Source organism: Denticeps clupeoides, chromosome 3 (genome assembly GCF_900700375.1).
Source record: "Denticeps clupeoides chromosome 3, fDenClu1.1, whole genome shotgun sequence".
NCBI classification, from domain to species: domain Eukaryota; kingdom Metazoa; phylum Chordata; class Actinopteri; order Clupeiformes; family Denticipitidae; genus Denticeps; species Denticeps clupeoides.
This window is the reverse complement of record NC_041709.1, coordinates 12,187,950-12,207,478: the sequence shown is the minus strand read 5'-3', so window position 1 is coordinate 12,207,478 and position 19,529 is coordinate 12,187,950. Positions and strand designations below refer to the sequence as shown.

At 41.3% G+C, this 19,529-nt stretch overlaps 1 long non-coding RNA gene across 1 annotated transcript; it reads right to left on the bottom strand.

Moving 5' to 3' along the window:
* Nucleotides 1-796: 796 nt before the first annotated feature.
* On the bottom strand, nt 797-18,631 carry LOC114786742 (uncharacterized). Its single transcript, XR_003749240.1, has 4 exons — nt 18,455-18,631; nt 13,494-13,573; nt 2,194-2,284; nt 797-1,014 (listed from the first exon to the last, which is right to left on the bottom strand). It is a non-coding gene; the product is annotated as an uncharacterized LOC114786742 (long non-coding RNA).
* Between the last annotated feature and the right edge of the window lie 898 nt (nt 18,632-19,529).

The window sequence follows — 19,529 nt, the reverse complement described above, 5'->3', positions numbered from 1 at the left end:
CATTATGGAGAGCTTTATTCAGTCACACATTCTGCATTATATGACACCTTGCTTTAGATGTTGTCATATTTGCAGAACCCCATTATTTTTATGATTTTTTTTGTCTAGTCATTTCAACTTTTATGTTAATATCATTTTTTTGTTTTAGTTTTGTTTTTATTTTTGCTACAATCTACAGCTTCCTAACACCATACTTTAAAATCCAGTGAAAATGTTGAATGAATATATGTACGTATATATCCCATGTATGCATACCATGTATAGTAACTATTTGCACCATTTTTCAGGGTGGTTTATTGAAGGCAAAGATGAATTAATAATCTGCATATTAATACCTGCCATGTGTCTACATCAGATAATTAAAGCATTAATTTCACGTAATATTATAATTATTATTATTATGTGATATAAGTAATATTATAGTGTTCTGTATTATAAATGTAATATGTCTGTCATTTAAAAGAAAAAGTAAATAGAAAGCATCAAGGCCTTTTAACTAATATATGTATATACATGTTTTTTGGCAAGCTGTTATATTTTGTCACTACTGAAAACTGCATAGTGTATAGTGACAGGTTTAAGATTTGTGCACTGCCTGAACCAAACAATATGGAATTTCTGTTCTAATTCTGCATGTACTGGACATAAAAGCATTAGTGATTTATGTTGAGTGCTGAGCCTGTGCAGTTATGGTGGGGTTAGACCGAGTTACAGTGATTACTGGACATGTTATGATCAATGGAAGTGCTGCACAGTAACACACAATTTCCAAAAAGAATTACAAAAAAGCAGTAGATTAAAGGTAGGAATTGCTTTTATTTTCAGCATGTGAGAACAGATGAAAAGAACATTGGACATTCCCCAGAAATGCTACAAAATAATTATTCAATGCACGCTAATTCCCAAGGCCCTGGTATGAGGCCTTCTTGAAAGCCAGACTTCATACAGAGATGACTGCTGTCACATGACTTGCATGGCCCTTTTCTCTGCATGTCACGCTCAGTGTGTTTCCTCCTGCAAAAAAAAAAAAAAAAAATGAAAGAAGTGCACGAGAGGCGTTCAATATACCTGGAGAAAGACGATACCTCAAAAAAAGAAGTATGTCAGGACAGGTAATTAATAAAATATAACATTTACCCTTACAAACTTTCAGACATTGAACATTTTTGGAGATATCTAAAAACACTGGGTAATAAACATTTGCAGTCAATTCACAAAAGCACTAAAATAAATAAGCTGACAGCTCCCATTTAAGCCCAACTCAGAGTCAATGTCTTTCCCTGGCACTGTGATGCCTCTACAATATTTTGTGATCCATGTTAATTCATTCCCTGCTAGGTTTGATCTAACAGGGTCCCCCTTGAAAGGAACCATGTGCATTAGCCTTGCCCCACACAAGGCAATTCTGAGAAGCGAGACACCACTGCTTGCATGACGGTGGCCGGTAAGTATGCCTTTGGCCCTGAGTGGGCATTTAAAGTGGACTGAAATCTGTCCTTTTTTTTTGTGCCATTGTAAATAAAAAAATGCAGGTAAAAGCGGTTGTTTATTTGCAGTGTTAAAAGAGACGTTGAGCTCTGAACTCACGCGCCTCACTGTTCTGAGGACACGCTGAAAGATATTCCTGGTTGCTATGCACTCGGGAATGAGTAAGTACCGTATAAACTATGCCGACTGCCGTTTACGTGCACATGAATACTGTGTCTTAAGTGTTGTGCAGGAGGCTCGGGTTCAAGCAATTGTAAATACCCTCAACCTTCATATCTACCCAGAATGTCATGTATACATGTCCCATTAAAGACAAAATGGTTTTCTATTTATTTATTTTTTTCACATATTCAAAGGCCTCTGAAAGCTGGAGGTTGGGGTTAGAATTTATGGTTGTCGCCAGTTTCATCTTGCCCTTCAGTATTGCTGCAGGTGGTCTTCAAAAGCTTCAGACTGAGTTAACAGGTATCCCTATTCACAGTAGGATCTCTTTCATTATTAACACACATATTTCATGTGGCCTGCGTCAAACTGTTTCTCGCTAGTCTCAGCGTAGCTTTATTTGTCAATGATTTAATCTGGATTTGGGTGATTTGATATGGATGTGAGTTTGTGTGCGCTTGTGGTTTTAGCCACATAATTTAAGAACGGATGTCATGATTTTGGACACAACAGTACAAAACAAGCCCCACCTGCATAACTTACAGTTATATATTTGATGACCATGATGAGCTTCCTGTAAACTTTGACCATTGACAGTCTTTATCCTTCAAATGAGATCCTTCAAACCAAGGTTCTGGACACAAGAAAATGAGAGAAGTGTATTTAGGTTTTTTAGACACATACAAAGACCTGCAGGAACAAAAATGTAATATTACTTCATTTCATTAAAATAATTCCAGACGTGTTATACATGGTGACATTTATATCAATGTGATGAAGATAACACCAGGAGGTGTGAGGAGGCGTGAATCGGAGTAAAGCAGGAAGGACAGCTATCATTAGGTATATAAAAAAGGATGTAATCGTGACATCAGTCTATACATGTATTACATTAAAATAATTGTAGAAAATGTAAGAGTACTGCTACAGCTTTAACTAATGGTGACATTGTGCTCTAACGAATCATCCACAACATTAAAACCACCGTCAGGTTAAGTGATTAGCATAGCTTATCTCAATATAATGGCACCTGTCAACGGGCGAGATGCAGTCTGCAGCTAGTGAACAGTCAGTTCTCGAAGCTGATGTGGAAGCACGAAAAGCAGGAAAAATAGGCAAAAGTAAGGATCTAAGCTGCTGTGACAGGTGCCAAATTGTGGCATGAGATGGCTGAGACAGAGCCTCTCCAGAATGGCAGGTTCTTGTTAGATGTTCCCAGCAGGCAGTGGTGCTCCATGTGAACATCAAAACAGAAACGTGGAGAAGGAAGGTGGCCTGATATGATGAATCAGGTTTTTCTCTCAGACCATGTGCTTGTGGAGATAAATCACTACTACTCTTTGGAGGAGCAAGTGATCCAGCTCTTAATCCAGTTGAGCATTTATGAGAGACATAACAATTCACAGAGTTCCTATTTCACCAATAGCAGGAAATCTGTTTTGTACCATAGGACACCTTTAGAGGTCTCCTTGAGTCCAAGCCTTGATGTGTTACCAAACCTTGTTTGGTTGGATGTGGTGGTTTTAATGTTGTGCCATTGTGTGGTCTCTTGAGCCTCATCTTGGTCTACAATCTTGTATCCTATTCATAGAACGTAGACCTGGCAACTAAGTTGAGAGTACATCCAGACAAGCACACTAAAACATACTAATATTCTGAACAAACTGAACACCTGGAATTGTTGATATTTTACTGTGCTGACTGTGAGTTGTATAAGATTGAAAACTAAAACTGCATTGTTTGAAGTTGGTTCCCCTATTTGGTACTTTTCTAGAATGGGCATCTACATTTAGCAATTTGCAAAGCATGACAAAACAGATATTTGATGGCATAATTGTTTTCTTATTTAGCACAAGAAACAGTGTTTTGTGGCAAACCAGATGTTAATGTACCAACATTAACATCTGGCTTGCCACAAAACACTGTTGAGTTTTAAAAGGAGATGTTAAAAAAGGGGTTCAGCATGTTCTGGTGAATGTGAAATACCAGGGCTTATGGAACGCAAAACACAAGCGTGAGCTTCCCACCAAAATCTGCTGAGGTTCTGAGAGCCCTGGAGTGAACGAGATTCAACTTCAGCATCGGCAATGTTAAAATCAACAGCCCCTCGCTTCTGGCCCTTGGGGATGTGAGCATATTAACTTTAACCCATCTCACCGCAATCCTTTTCATTAGCCTGGATCAATTATTCGCCACACACTTCTCCCTACGCCTCCCCACGCAGATGCCACATCCGCTCACACACTTCAAGCGCCTTGGCAAGCTCCATTTATCGGATCACGTGGAAGAGCACAGAACGCACCAGGGTTCCTCGACAGAGCTCACCTCCTGTAAGATTTATCAGAAACCACAGGGAACATGTGCTGCCATCAAATTGCCAAATAAATAAATAACTCAGGATGTCTTTCTTTTAATAATGCAGAATATTGCTGATTTGAGAAATAACTGATTCCATTTTTAAAAAGAAAAACCCTTTGGAAAAGACTGGTTAAACGTTGTTTTGAGTTAAATTTGAGTAAAGTAAGTACCTTGAAGTAAGTAAGTCTTGTGTGTAATTACGAGATCATTGTCCGAGAGGGCCATTGAAGTCCTTTAAAAGTGCTCCATTTATTTCTTTTTTTCAGATCAGAAAAGCCCATTATGAGCATCTGTACACCCCTTCAAACGGCTCTCAGTGATTATAAGCCCAATTTGATGTATCAATTATTCTTATGCTAATGAGGGTACAGTTTCCCAAGGTTAGCAAATGCAGCTGCTTACAAAAATTCAAACACGCAACCTCTTTTTCATTTTGTTTTCCCCTCCTAAAAAAAAAAGAGAATCTGTCAAAGTCTCGCACAAAGCCTGTAAGAATAGCGCAACAATATTTGCATACTTTTGTCCTCTTTAATTCTGGTTATCCAATAGAGCACAGATGCAGCGTTACACCACACCCCCCTCCTGAAAGCCCTGTTTCTGTGGGTCCCTTTTCATAGCACCTCTCCATCTAAAATCGCTCTCCGCTGTCCGAAGCACCAGTCAAAACACAGGCAGATGTACCTGCTTGTAGCAGTGACAGTGATATCATTATTTATTCACTTTGTACTGCTTGCCAGGTGCCTGCTGCAGTTTTTGTTACTCAAAATGTACGTGCATTTTATCATGAAACAGCTCAGATATTTGCCAATAAACTACAACATGTGCTCTGGTGGCTTTTAGACTATGCATTTATCCACAGCATACATTTTGGCCTCTTGGAGGTTTGAAGGGTTACTCCATTAGCCACCCCCTGGCTTTCTCCTTTGATCCTTTTTACATTTTCAGATTTCTAAGTGACCTGTTTGACTCAGCAGAGTGGTTGGAGATATGGGTGTAAAAAAAAGCACCCTCAGCTCCCATGTTTCAGCTACCCTCGCCTCGGTGGTGGAGGGCAGAGCTGAGGCTAACCTATGTTCCCATCCTGACTAAAATAATTAGACTCAAACCATAATGGGCTGTAGGGCTGCGCAGGGACAGCCATTCCCACACCACCACCACAGAATACAATGAGATCACTCTCTCCCCACTTGATGATGCAGGATGGCACCCAGTACCTGCAAGATGCTACTGAACTTTACAGACTATTTCAGAAACATCACCACCTCCTACAAGCCCACTGAATGGGAAGGGGTTATGGACTGGGTAGATGAAGTCACTGTCATTTTTATAACATCACCCTATACTGCATCATTCTGGCAGACACCCATAACTTACTCCATCCTCTATACAAAGTTCTTCCAAGCCTGGATAGACTCATTAGAGAGTATTCTTTGGGCCCAATGAAGCTCAAAAGACCTCCAACAATGGAGCTAATCACAGGCCTTCCCTAACCCAAGGCCGAGATTTGCTTTCTTTTCTTTCTTTTTTTTTCAACTGCAGTGTCCTGATTTAAACAGTAGTGCTACTATCTTTGGATAACACTTTTCATACATAAGATATTCATTCTCACTTTGAAAAATACTTTCAGCCACAAAACATGCTTCTCTGTCAACTCTGTGTTTTTTTTTTTTTTATTGAATGTCAATGTTGTTTAATGTCCCTATTTATTAACAGCAGAACCAGATCACAATTTTTCACTGTCAAAAGCAGTAGATGTGTAATGCTGGGATTAATTTATAAATATTTAATGCAAATAAAATTAATGAACGCAGATGTGTTTTGTTGACTTCCTGTAATGGTCTGACCTATGACATGGATGCTAAAATCATAGTAACCCAACACATTCCCTCTATAAAGAGGTAGATGGCTAGAATTTGTATGCTTACATTAGTTTAACACTTAGACACATGGCTGCTGCACTCAAACATGAGAGCAACACGCTTGGAGTGTGTCTGTGATGTACCTGAATGTTTTTCACGTGTACAGAGAGTGGAGATCAGCCAAGACCAGAAGAAAATATTTAATTGTACACAGCACCATGTGATGCTTCACAGCCTTTTTGGCTGAATTGTTTCTAAATGAAGCAGAAATTCAACTATTGAACTAAATTTGCAGTATAATTTATATTTTAGTTGGCAAAATGTATTATATAAAAAAAAGACCACATAATTTCCCTGTCTGACACACTTGCCCATGTCATAGTTGTAGACTTAAGAATTAATCACAACTAATCAAGAATAATTCAGTGCAATTAATTACTTTTTTATTTTTAATAAGATTACAGTCCCTTTTCCTAGTATTTTAAGATTTACATTAAAGTTACTTAATTATTATTTCTACACTCTAATTGCATTGAGGCATGCAGCAGTTCTGAGAGTGCAGTATGGAGTACACTCCTCTCAGCAGCAGCAGCCTGGGCTTTGTTGCTTTTTCACTCTGTAGTGCTCGAAATGATCTTTTAGCATACCGCAGGAGATGGAAGGTGGGTCAGGAGAACTTGATTGACCATCACCAATACAACAAACAATGCGTTGTATACCTGTGAATTCCAGATGAAACACCCACTCAGACACTTGTGTAGAGGAGGCATATAGAAAAAGCACCATGTGTTCCCATGCCAAAGGAATCTCATAGCCATTGGCTGTCTTTGTGAAAGACACTTATGACACAATGCACATGGCTTATTCTTCTAGAAATAGCAAAATCCATGAAATTTTTATGCTTGATTTTAGTTTTTTAAGATGATTTTCAGACAGAATTGTACCACTTTAGTCTGTACCTTTGAGGGTATTAAAAATCCTGGTCTGAGCTGCTCACAGAGACAGAACAGGAACATCAGAATTATCTGTTATAAAGTTAATTTCGACTCTAAATCCACAATAATTAATAAAGAATAAAAATAAATAAATAATAACAATAATTAGGAAATAATCGTATTGTTGTGTATTTTTAAAATATGTCTGTTGGTGGATTAATTAATATTACATTATGTTATATTGATTAGGAACAAATGAATCATTGATTTAATTAATTTAACAACCATGTATGTGTTTACTGATGTCTAAATATTCATTTATAAAAATAGGACAGAGGAAATAAAGAGGAAAGATCTGAATACTATTGATTAAAGTGGAACAGGAGAGATGAAGATTATATTAAGATTAAAGAGGCAAATGACGTAAAAGCCTTTAAATTCACAGGTGAAGACAGAGCAGCAGGACCAGCTGATGTGATGTGATGGGAGCTAGAAGGGGAGGAATGTACTTTCTCATCTGTCGCTGAAAAAGCCCTCCAGTCATGATGCGCAAGAAACGAATCAGTAGTGGGGAGGGTTCTCTATGATACACCCATCACATGACAAACTAGCTTGGGTACATATAAAAGGTGTGTGTGTGTGTGTGTGTGTGTGTGTGTGTGTGTGTGTGTGGGGGGGGGGGGTAGCTTGGATTAAATTTGGTATTAAACAGAATTTATTTGCATTATCTTCTGTGACAGTAACATCTGAAAACATCTGACAGATTTATTCATTTGGGAATGTTTATCACTGGTAAAATTGTAATGCTGTACAAAGCTGGACTCATAGCTGGACATTTCATGGAGAAAACAGGAGAATTCTGTAATTTAAAAAAAAATGACAAAAATGTACAGAACAATCCAACAGTTGGTTTGTCCCACTTTGACGAATTTAAGTCTCCATCATTTATTGTCAGAAACCATAATTAATTTCACTTAACCATTAAAGTACAATTTATCCACATTTCCCCCCTTTGCCAATATTTGAATACCACAGTGGTGATGCTATTACACATAGTGGATTCCCATGGTTACAACAGCATTTTGTCTTCAAGTGGGCAGGCTAATTTTAAAACAACTTAGCATAATTTTCAGATGGATACAGGCTAATGGCAATTGCTTTTTGAATGCCACTTCCATTATCACAGGAATGACTGGAGAAGATGGCTTAGTGCATTTCAGCGAAGGGTTAATCACAGTTACTGTCATGGTTAAATACGATTCTACGCTTGGGGGTTTGAGTCAGACTTTACCTTCAAAATTATTTGAAAAAGAAAAAAAACACAAACCATGAGCGATCTACAGAATTTAATGCAGAATTTAAATCTGGTTAACATTATTGCTCATTGTGCACAATACAGAATTTTTTGAACATTTAACATCTAAAGAGACCTTTAGTAATCTATCAGTGTTGGTGTTATTAATTAGTCATTTATTTTGTAAGTTATACTAATGCTATATTGAAGAGTACTGAAGGTCACATACAGCAACAATGCTGTTAAACAACCATTTTTAATGCCCTGCAGTCAAACCACGTTCATCTCTTAGCACATTAGTCCATTCAGGAGGACATGTCCAGATATTAAATTATCACAACACAACTGATTTTATGAAGCATTGAGGTATCGGATGGGGGGGTTGCATTTTCTTTTCTAATTGACTGGCTCTGTGTTGTCTCTTCCTCTTGTCATTAAAGTTCAATTCAGCCACCAGCAACCCCCCATACACACACACACATCCAACCGCTCTCTTTATTTCCCCTCCTGCCTTCCCACCCTCCCCTCATACAAACCACAGTCTGTCTTTTCTGTCCATGAGATTTTGACGTGAAGATGTCGTGACAAGCCTGGCCTTTTTCTCTGGCCTACAGCTGGCATGGCCCATGCCAAAAGGCTCATTGCGCTGGGGCTGTGAGAGCCCGGCTCGCTCGGCTTACCCACCAGGTTCCCACCGCTTTCGAGGCTCTCGACAGCCCAGGCCGAGCGCCCCTGCCCCCCACCACACCCTAATGAGAGCCCCGGGGACAATGCGGGCATTGTTTGGAACCTCAGCTCAAGAACAATAGCTGTTTACCCAAGCAGTTGTCCGGCCCAAACTTTGCCGTTGATTACTGTTAGGTCCCCTTATTAACTCTGCTCTCCACCCCGGCACAAAGGCCTCTTTGACATAGCCACTTCCCTTTCAGTTTGTCCTGCACCCTTCGCCTTTTCTCTCTGCAATCGCTGTCTCCCTGTATCACCACTTGCACCGCATACATCTCCATATTCTGACTAAGGAACTCTCACTCGGCCGTCCTTCCCATACAGCAGCCTGCGCCCCACCCTGCAACAACCGTAATACGTTGTTGAGATGACAGGGAGAGATTTAGAAAATGTGGGAGGCATTAGGGCGCAACATCACCACACGGCCTCGCCGGCTGTAAGTCCTTTTGGTCCTTGACTGCATGATATATTGCTAATTCCGTGCCCTGCAATTTATAATGTTTCATTTACTGGGGAATTCACCAGGGCCTGGATTTTTAAAGCCTGACGAAGAGAATTCTACAGATGATGTCTCCAATGTGTACAATGAATGTAAATGATTTTTTTATCCGTCACCCCGGTGTGAAAATTCTAAATGGTAGAATATGTACATTAAGCAAACACGAGACAGCGTGTATGTAAATATCCCTGGCTGCTGCTCTTTCATGTTACGCAATGTGGCATTTGTGGTCCGGGATGCATTTGCCATGGCCATCTCCAACAGACACTTTTTACTGTGCAATATACTACAACAACAACCAAAAAAATAGGCACAGCACGTCATTCCAAGAGTGTCATTGAGCTTCAGAAAAACACAAAGATCCTTTCATTAACGCTGCATCAGGCAAATAATGCTCCCCGTAAACACAAATTATGGTGAGCAGCATAATGTAGATTCTGCAGTGGCAGACATGACACTTGTAAATGCTAGAAATTAAATTTTAATTAACTGACTTGCTTTTAATATTTAATAATCATTATTTAGTGACAAAAGCTCTACTGCTGGTCTGGAACAAGAACTATCAGCTGTGCCTCGTGCAGTGGCATTCGCTTTGCATGCTTGGAAAGGGTGGTAGTATAGTGGGTAAGACACTCGTCTATGAACCAGAAGACCCAGGTTCAAATACCATGTGTAACCATCGTGTCCCTGAGCAAGGCACTTAAAGGGTGATTGTCCCTCTAACTATTGATTGTAAGTCACTCTGGGTAAGTGCATCTGATAAATGCCATAAATGTGCATGTAAATGAAAGGTGCTGGGACACAAAAAGGTGTTTGGACACAAATTTATATCCAAAAATTGCTGGAAAGGATGCAACAAATTTGTGCTGGTATTTTGATTAAACAGACATTAACATTAATATACCTTAAATTGCACTTACCATGCATGTTATAGTATACAGTGTATGTTATGCAGAGCTTTATAGTTCAAAGTTACATTCAGTAACATTTATTTTAAGTATTTCTACTCTAATGTTTTTTTTCTTTATTTTTGAATGAGCGACATGTGGTTTATTACGTGCTAACACAAATATACCAAAATAGTATATTTAACTTTCTGCTTATGAGAGATGTACATTCGTTCTGCCCCCTCGGCAATGTGGGAAATGTATTAATGTGCCTGATGCTGATTTCAGGTCGCACAGTCAAATTACAGTGTTGGGCTCAGATAATGGCCACATTGCTGCCTTTTACCACCATTAAAATGTTGCTTGTGATATTCAAAAGGTCTCTGCATGCAGTTGGGTTTTGTAATTCTGACCAAATCTGTTTGGTGTAGAGCGTGAGGCATTATAATCACGTCACACCTTTCTGCTTACACCAGAATTATTGCCGTCAGAGTTTACAAATTCTCTCTGTCTATCCTGCATCTGACATCTGAATGAACCTGTAACCTCCATGTTCAATAGATATGCAGTAAGAATAAATGGTAAAATGATCATAATGTAAAAAACAAATGTAAAATAGATATACACAGGTGAAAAAAACTTCATTCACTCCCACACACATGGTCGTAATTTCCTTTATGAGTACATACATCTATTGTTATGTATGATTTGGACACCAACTTTCAAACATCACATTTACGATGTAAATCCTTGGGAGAAATCAGTCTTGGGTAATCCTGTCATTGTGCTGCATGTAAATGAGACCGGTCTGGTCTGAAGGCGGGAAGAGGAACATCGCTCTCAGACGGCGAAGCTCTGTGCCCACTCTGTCCTTCCCATCCCCCTACACTCTCCTTCCCCCCAACCCCCGTCTGCCAACCACACAGAGATCCACCAACACGGCCAGCGATAAACTCAGAACGTCAAACTCCACACACAGCGAGAACACACACACACACGTCTGGCCTGATACGACTTGCTTTAATCCCTCATGGTGCATAATACGGAGCGTATATAAGCCTGAGGCCCACACTCTTCCCTCAAATAAGCTGCACCTCTGTGGAGGTCTGTGGGAACGTTCACTTCACAGGTCTGTCTGGTTTCTTTCTGATGGCAAATATTATTATTGGTTTTATTTGATCATTTCTAGTGAAAAACAATCCCAGATAAATATGTGTTCATTAGCCACTTATGATTGTGGAGTTATGACCAAGCAAATAAGAACAAAGCCACGTGCTTGGAGACATTTACAGTATTAAATACTGTACAAATACAGTGCTGCAGTATAATAGACTCATCTCATTCAATATAAACGCACACATTTTTTTTTCTGAGGAGCTATGGTAATAACTTGGTAATAAAGGTGTAACAAAACGTATCACTTTAGCCTAAACTTAATCGATCATTTTTTAAATTATGGACCAGCAAAACATTGAACCTTTTTTATTCAGATTTTGCCAGCCCCATTTTTTAAGCCCTATATGAAATAAATACAACACACAGACACACACACACCCACACATCCACACATGAACCATGATTTGGGGGCATCGCTGCAGCCGATTCACCATCCAACAGCTTCGACCCAGACATCCAGGCCCAGTCTGGAATATTCAGATAAGGGGGCAGGCCAGATTAATAAATCATTAAGGCCTGGCTGAGCACGACTGGCCCATTCACACACCCTGCGCACCGCTGTCTGTCTGTCTCTCTGCCGCCGCTCCTGCGAGCCAACCCCATTAGACATGCAAGAATGTTAATGTTAGCAGTCGCTGCTGCTTGCGTCTGTAGCGTCGGGCAGCAAGGCGAAGCCATATTGTGTCTGAGGAGCGGAGAGGCCCTGTCTGTCCGTCTCATCAGCCCCATATTGTGTCTGATGAGGGTGTGTCTCTTATGGTGACGCAGAGACGCACTAATCTGCATGCTAATGCCAGCTACAGTTACACTGACCATGGGGAAAGCTGTCTTCGCTAAAACAATCAGCTTTTATTTCTTTGTTTTAAATTCATGGCCCACCTCAAATGTAACGACACTGCATTCAAGTGCAATAAGTAATTATGAATAAAACAATTCTGAATTCAAAAGTGAATGTTCCTTATCCAAAGCATCTCCCAATTCAGAAAGTACTCATCCTTGTCTTTGTCTTAATGAAATACACTGTAAATTCAATGTAGCATGTCTGATAATAATAAAGTGTCTGTATTCACAATAAATAGATGGGGGAAAAATTAAAAGAGGAATTAGCTTCAGCCAAGGGAGCATTAGCATATGTTTCATTTGAAAGACGGGAGCTTAAATAAGACAAAATCATACACACTTTTTAATACCAGCTTGCATTGTCTTGAAGGCTCTAACCATATAGACAGGGGATGGGGGGTTATGATTGCATCACAAAGGAAAATACCAAGTCCTTACCCCCTTCGCTGCCTGCAATTTGCATGCATTTGCATGATTTTATTATATTCATGGTCTTTGTTCTTCGGGTGGGAACCACAGGAAAATGATGTCTGCAATTTTTTTTCACCCCCGACATCAATAAATCACCAGCTCACTTAAATACTAGCAACGTGGATTTTTAATGAAACCAAAAAGAAAGCTGTTCAAATATGAATAGACCAGCGTAGCACACGGCTGCTAGTTGTCCAGCATGTGCACGTGGAAATTCGTCCGCCAGCCGCAATTGTGCAACATTTGGTTGCTTCGCACCTTGTCCACTATGACTTTCAAGATTTCTATATGCAGTTTTCCAGATCTGAGGAACAAACTTCGGGAGAATAATCAATTTTTGCTAAATGCAGTTGTTTTAATTTAGAAACATAATAAAAAAAAAAACACACACACACACATTTTGTGAAACATCGTGTCCAGGCGGCGGTCTGGCTCTGTGGTAAAAGTGGTTTTGCTCGGGTAGATTCCCCTTCCACTGATGTGATTCCAAAACACAAAAATAGGTCAGGGGTTTGATATTGCCTTTGGCCTGGTTTACTTAAACCTCCCTCAAACATGTTTGCTGTGTCCTCCGGCTCGATGAACAATTCCTTGCACTTATTTTGCCACAGGGATCTACAAAGAGGTAACACACCATAACAGCAGCGATGGCTGCAAATAAGTAAATTCACAAAACCTAATTGGCTGCAGAGAAACTACAGGCATTTGCACACACACACACAAACAAACACAACACACTGAGACACAGATGTGCATTCAGAATTTTTTTTTTTTTTGCCCTTTGGGTTTCTAGCTCACCTCATGTTGCATCAGCCTCATGAGGCTGGCTTTAGCTGTATCCTCCTCTGGGCAGCCTGCAGCCATGGTTCCAGTCATACCTAAGTGAGAGAAAAATGAAGATATACATTTTTCATATTTACAAAACTCAAAGGAAATACCTGAGCTGTCATCTAAAAGAAACCTTTCACTTTAAAGTATAAAACATATCTTTCACTTTAAATAACTGTCGTGAGGCCATGCACTGATTCCAACACCTGAATTACTAATGAGAACTGAGAAAAGGATTATTATTTATTATTTTATAACTGGTCATTTGAGGGAGAGGAAAAGCTTGATTTGACTTTTGAAAATTGGTATAAAACATATTTAGATTAAAGGAGACTTTTTTCATTTTTAAGTAGACTCGTCCTTCCTCTTCACAATCCTATGAAAATATGTACACTGTTAGGCTGCACCACTAAGTTTACTCAATCATTTACCCCACAAGAGCCAAAATCCGTCCCAAACCTATGCCCCATTAAATATAAGCACATTAGTAATTTACTGCGCTCAGAAATGTATACATATTTACTATTATAAAAGGGAAGATTATTCAGTTGGACTGATATACTACACTCATACCCAGGATAAGTATATATCTTCTTCTTGTTCTGGATTAGTCAAACACACACATACACAGTGCTTGCAAAACATTGTAGATTTTAGACAGCAGAAGACCAAACCTAACACACTATTGGGTGTTATATATTAGTTGTGCATCATGTAAAAGTATTCCCCACTGCCACACATTGAATAAAGACAAATCATTAGACCTTTAAAATCTTTTCTTTTTTCCACATGGAAAGAAAATAAGTTTAAGTAAGTAAATTTAAATACAGTTAATGGCTGTATCTTTTCTACCTAATGTTGGTTGACTTGAAGCTAAGCAACAATATTGACCACTAAGTCCCAATTATTAAATAGACAATTGTTAACGCCACAATAACTGAGACTCTTGTACATCACAATACAAATTAGTCTGTGTATTATATCACCAGATTCAGAATTTATTATTCTAGTGGGGTTCAGATGCGTCCCTTTTGTCAACTGCATCCCAAATCCTGAGATATATATTCTAAACGCTTTGTTGCGTTTATACCCATAAACAACGTCTTTATTTAGCCATTTTTATGAAATAATGGAGTACCTGATAATGAAACCCCTGATGGATCATGGCCAAACCCGTTCGCTAACATGGATCTTCACAATGATCAAGCTCACTACATGCCATCGGCAGCAGTGTTAATTAGCAAAATTGGTATCCGTGGCAACAGCCACTCATTCTACAATGACATATGCAAAGCGCGCATGTGTATGCCAGCAGACATTTTGGGCTTGCCCCTTCATCCTCCACCGTCAAAGCCATAAGATGGTGGCAGTTTGAGAAAATTGCTTCCTCAGAAGGAGATTTCAGGATGCTCTGTTCAGCTGAGGGGCTTCACGTCGTGAATGACAGAAGAAGTACTTTGTGCAAGTAAATTAATTTCAAAATCCTGACCATTTCAAAGCAAACAGTGCTGAAGCCTCATTCAACGTGTGGGATTTTTTTTATGAATTATTTATACGGAGAGCTATGCATATATTAGGACCCATGTCTGCAGCAAAGCAAATAGTCAGTCCATCAGAACGCTATATTAATATATTAACTATCAGCACCAATATACAATGTCTCAAGAGCTGAGACCAACGTATAACATTTTTATACATATCTTTTCACTTAATATATAACGAATGTATCAGATCTCCTCAATAAACGAAAGAACTATTTGTTCGTTTTTTTAATTTTTTTATTTCATGATTGGAAGAACAATGTCCAGGACTGAACAGCCTCACTGCAACTAATGGTGAGTTTTTATAATTATAATGAAATCGAAGGTAACAGCTGTAACAATTACGCAGAATATTTTAATCTACAGTGAAGATGATATAATTAGCAAAGCAATAAGAAAAATACTAGAGTTCTTTGAAAGTGAGTTCAGAGAAGATCTTCGGACATTACATATGTTTGTTCTTTATCGCTTGCTACCACACTACATCACCATGTGTATCCACCTTCATCATAATCATCAACACAATCACCATGATCCCTGTTCACATCCCAAAAACTCCAACAGTCTTAAAAAATTCCTTCAAGTTCCAATTCCACTGAAACGATTGTCTGTGCAGAATGATAGACAACAGTCAACAAGTGTCAAAATTACTTTTTTTTTTGTGCCAGTCCATAAAATAGACTAATTACTGTGAAATAGGAAGCACCCCACCTCATCATTTCCATGGTTACCCCAATCAGCACGAGAGCTGGCCGCACATGACAGACACCTTCTAGAGCTGGGATGGGCTGTACCATGCTCACACGCTCGCAACACACACAGACATGAGAAATATGTGGCCATATTTAGACTGGAGGTAATTGCCAATGATTTCCATTTTTGTGTGCGAATGATAAAAATATTGGCCTGAGGGGGGTGGTTGTGGTGGTCCCGTTTTTATTTTTGGAAGTCTGTTCAGAAATAGCTATACTGCAGGAGTAAAAACAGACATTTTCATTCATTCTTGTTTTGCTATCGCAATATTTCTTTAAATAAATTGTTATTTAAGCAGTAAAAATGAAATCCATTTTTAAATGGATATAAGAACAGAATCCGAGTAACTGGCGGATTTGGCGCCAAGACTGAAAACCTTGACCTGCAATGACCACAGTCCCGGGGTGTCAAGGGGTCAAAGTTCAAGTCCGGAGGTTACGGCACGTGCTTCACTGCCAAGTCCAAAGTCGCTCATGTCCTTCCTCTCCTATGTTGTGGCCCATGGGGAAACATGGAGTGTGTGTGTGTGTGTGTGTGTGTGTTCCCATGCTCAACGTGTACTTGTAAAATGGCGAGCGCTTCTAATTCATGTCACATACGCCGTGAGCCATTAACCATTCATGCTGTCGCCACTCCACCTCAGCTGTGGGTGGGAAACGTCGCCACCCTCCACAGTGATGCAGATGAGTCGGTGCACTTGGGCTTCTTTCATGACCTCGGCCGCCCCCCCCCCCCCCCCCCCTCCCGTCCCAACGCCCCCAGCCCGCCAGCACTGTCTGTCATATTCGGCTCCACACGACACTGCCACTTGCCCTCGAGCGTGGGAATGGGAGTCTCCGGTCGTTCACATCTTTTACCGCCAGTTTAACCGAATCAATTAAGCAAGACCGAGCCCCCCCCCCCCCCCCCCCCCCCCCTTCTCTCTTTTTTTTCTTCTTCTTTTTTGTCAAATCCATAAATGTCGTTAATGATCAGGCCTACAGTCCGAAGTGGGGATAAAGCCGCGTGATCATTCCAATTATTACAATTAAAAAGAAACATTTGCATATTAAAATTTAGCTCTCTTTTTTTTCGCTGTGCGTTTCTCGTGTGCGTGTTTTTTTATTATAGTATTTTACCCCGCTTAACACCCGCCACCCCTCCTTCTCTGTTCGCGTGGATCTTCTAGCTTCCTTGGTGACCATGGAAGTAGTTCTTACTTTCGGTTATCTAGCTTTATGACGACCAACACACTCATACAGCTAGATAACCAAAGATAATAACGCACTTCCCGTCCGTCTGCGACGCGCCGCGTGGGTTTTATCCACTCACTTCTGTTCTCGGGGAATTTCACAGAACCCACCGAGCCCCGGCGTGTTGAAGAGATGGATGCGGCGTGGACGTGATGCCTGCTTTTGAATTTTGATGAGAATTACACAGCAGCAGCTACGCGCCGCGTCCTGCGTAACCGGCGGCTCCGGTTACGTGGAGAGCGCGCGTCCGCGCCGCCAGCAGCAGCGACACGCAACACGCGACACGCGACACGCGAGGCGCAGTGGACGTCGCGCCGTAACGGCCGCGGCTCGCGGTAATGAAACCCGCCCGGGCTTTAACGTTCGTGGGGTCAGAGGTCGCGTGGTCTCACCGACCACGATCGCCGACCACGACGAACCGGGATGCTACGCTGCTAGCCACGCGCACGCGTGAACGCGCATCCCGCGCCACCTTCTCCCCGCGCGTCGTCTCTGCCCCCTTCTCCCCTCCTCCCGCCACCGTCCCCTTCCGCGGCGCCTATTTCTGGCCCAGCGCGACGAATCCCGCCTGCGGTTCCACAAACACCGTCGCGTCGGCCGCGCGGATCCGGTCGCGCGCGGGCGCGCGCGCTCCCTGGCGCGCGCCTCCTCTCCCGGGTCACCGCGCGGAGCTCGCGTCGCGACGCGGCCTGCGCGGTCACGCGGGAGCGCATCTGCGGGCGTCAAACTTTCTACGCCGTTTATACATCGTCATCATAATCATAGTCACATAAACCATAATAATCATAATTACAATAAACGCCGTGTGTCCATACTCAACATACACACATTACTACAGTACAGTTACTAAAATACTTCACATCAACGCGAACATTACTGCTTCCGCTCACATACGACAAGCAGCGGCTCAGTTCATCTAAATAATCGGTTTCTGGATCAGGTGAACGTCGACGACGTCGCTGTGACGTCACCGCCGCGCTCCAAGGAGGAGAGATTTTCCTCCCTCGCTTCCAGTGTCTACCACAGGTTCACGTCACGAAGGGTTGATAATCCGCTTTTATTCCCACCCATCCTGCATTTCTTCATATATTTCATATTGCTGCAAACGTTTCCCTGGATTTTGTGCTCACGCACTTCTTTTAACTTTTTTTCCATAAACTTTTGCACCGTTTAATAAAAAAATGATGAAATACTTTATTTTCCACATGATTTGGTTTTCTTCACGTTTTCAGCGTATATCGAGCTTTACGCTTTAAGCTCTGCAGCCGATATTCATAAAAACATGCATTATTACCAATATTCACTATTATTTTTTTCAATTGATAAACGGCATTATTTATCACAATGACCCGGTCAGACCTGCACGTAGGTGGGTGGTGAGGGAAGACGGCGAGATTTTACTCACGCGTGGGTCCGAGTCCGTCCGCGCTCCGCGGTACGTTCCACCCCGAAGCAAACCATCCGTTCGCCGGCACGCCGAGGCGCGCACTGGCAGCGCGGTCCGGTCCTGCCGTTACTCTGCGTATTCCGAGTCCGCGGCGGCGCGCACAGCCACAGTGAGCGCGCACAGCGCTGCGCTCGCGCATCAAGTTTTTTTTTTTTTGGGGGTGGGTGGGTGGGTGGGTGGGTGCGGAGGGAGGGGTCCAACCCTCCTGATTCTAAAAAAAAAATAAGTATATGGTCGGCGGCGTCACCGTCACCCCCACGGAGAACTGAGTGGAAAATCCACTCACACCAACCTGCAGGGTTTTTGATTCCGAATGTTTATATCATTCTGAATTCTGACTTTTTTTTCTTTCTTCTCAGTCTGGCTGAGCGTCACCAAGCCCACTAGCAATTAAAACTCGGTAACACCCCACACCAGCTACGGGGTCGCGCCTAATGACGTAGGAGCGCGTATCCGCCGCGCGCGGCCATATTGATATTAATCAAGCAAATTAGGGAATCGCTGCATTCGAGACTCCGCACTCCTCCAACCCCTTTTCATTCACGTGTGTGTTTTTTTATTCCATTTTATTTCTTTTGCACTTTTCATTCAATGAGCGCGCGCGCGCGCGAGCGGCCTGCGCTGCAGGGAGCGCGCGTTTCGAATCGGGGCCTGATCCGCGCTTATTAATATTGATGAATACGTAACTATGCTTTATGCTTTACACACGCTGCCGTGGCCCTAGTCCTGCGTGTGAGGGGTAAGTTTTTCTTGTTCTTCTCCAAAATAATACGTGACGTTTAGCCTTAAATAATTCAAGAGCAGAAATTAATAAGTAAGCGCGCATTAAACGCAGTGGCGGGTTTCATATTCTAGCAAATGAGCGATGTAGCTGTTAATTCTGTCATTTTATTTAATTTAATCAGAGAGCCCACGCCATGTCGAATACAATGTGAAATAAAAACTTAAGCGAAATGTGTGATTATAATGTTTTTTTTTTAATCAGGTTCTAGACTGTTCTGCTTGTACTGACCCATCTTTATTTATTGTCTTT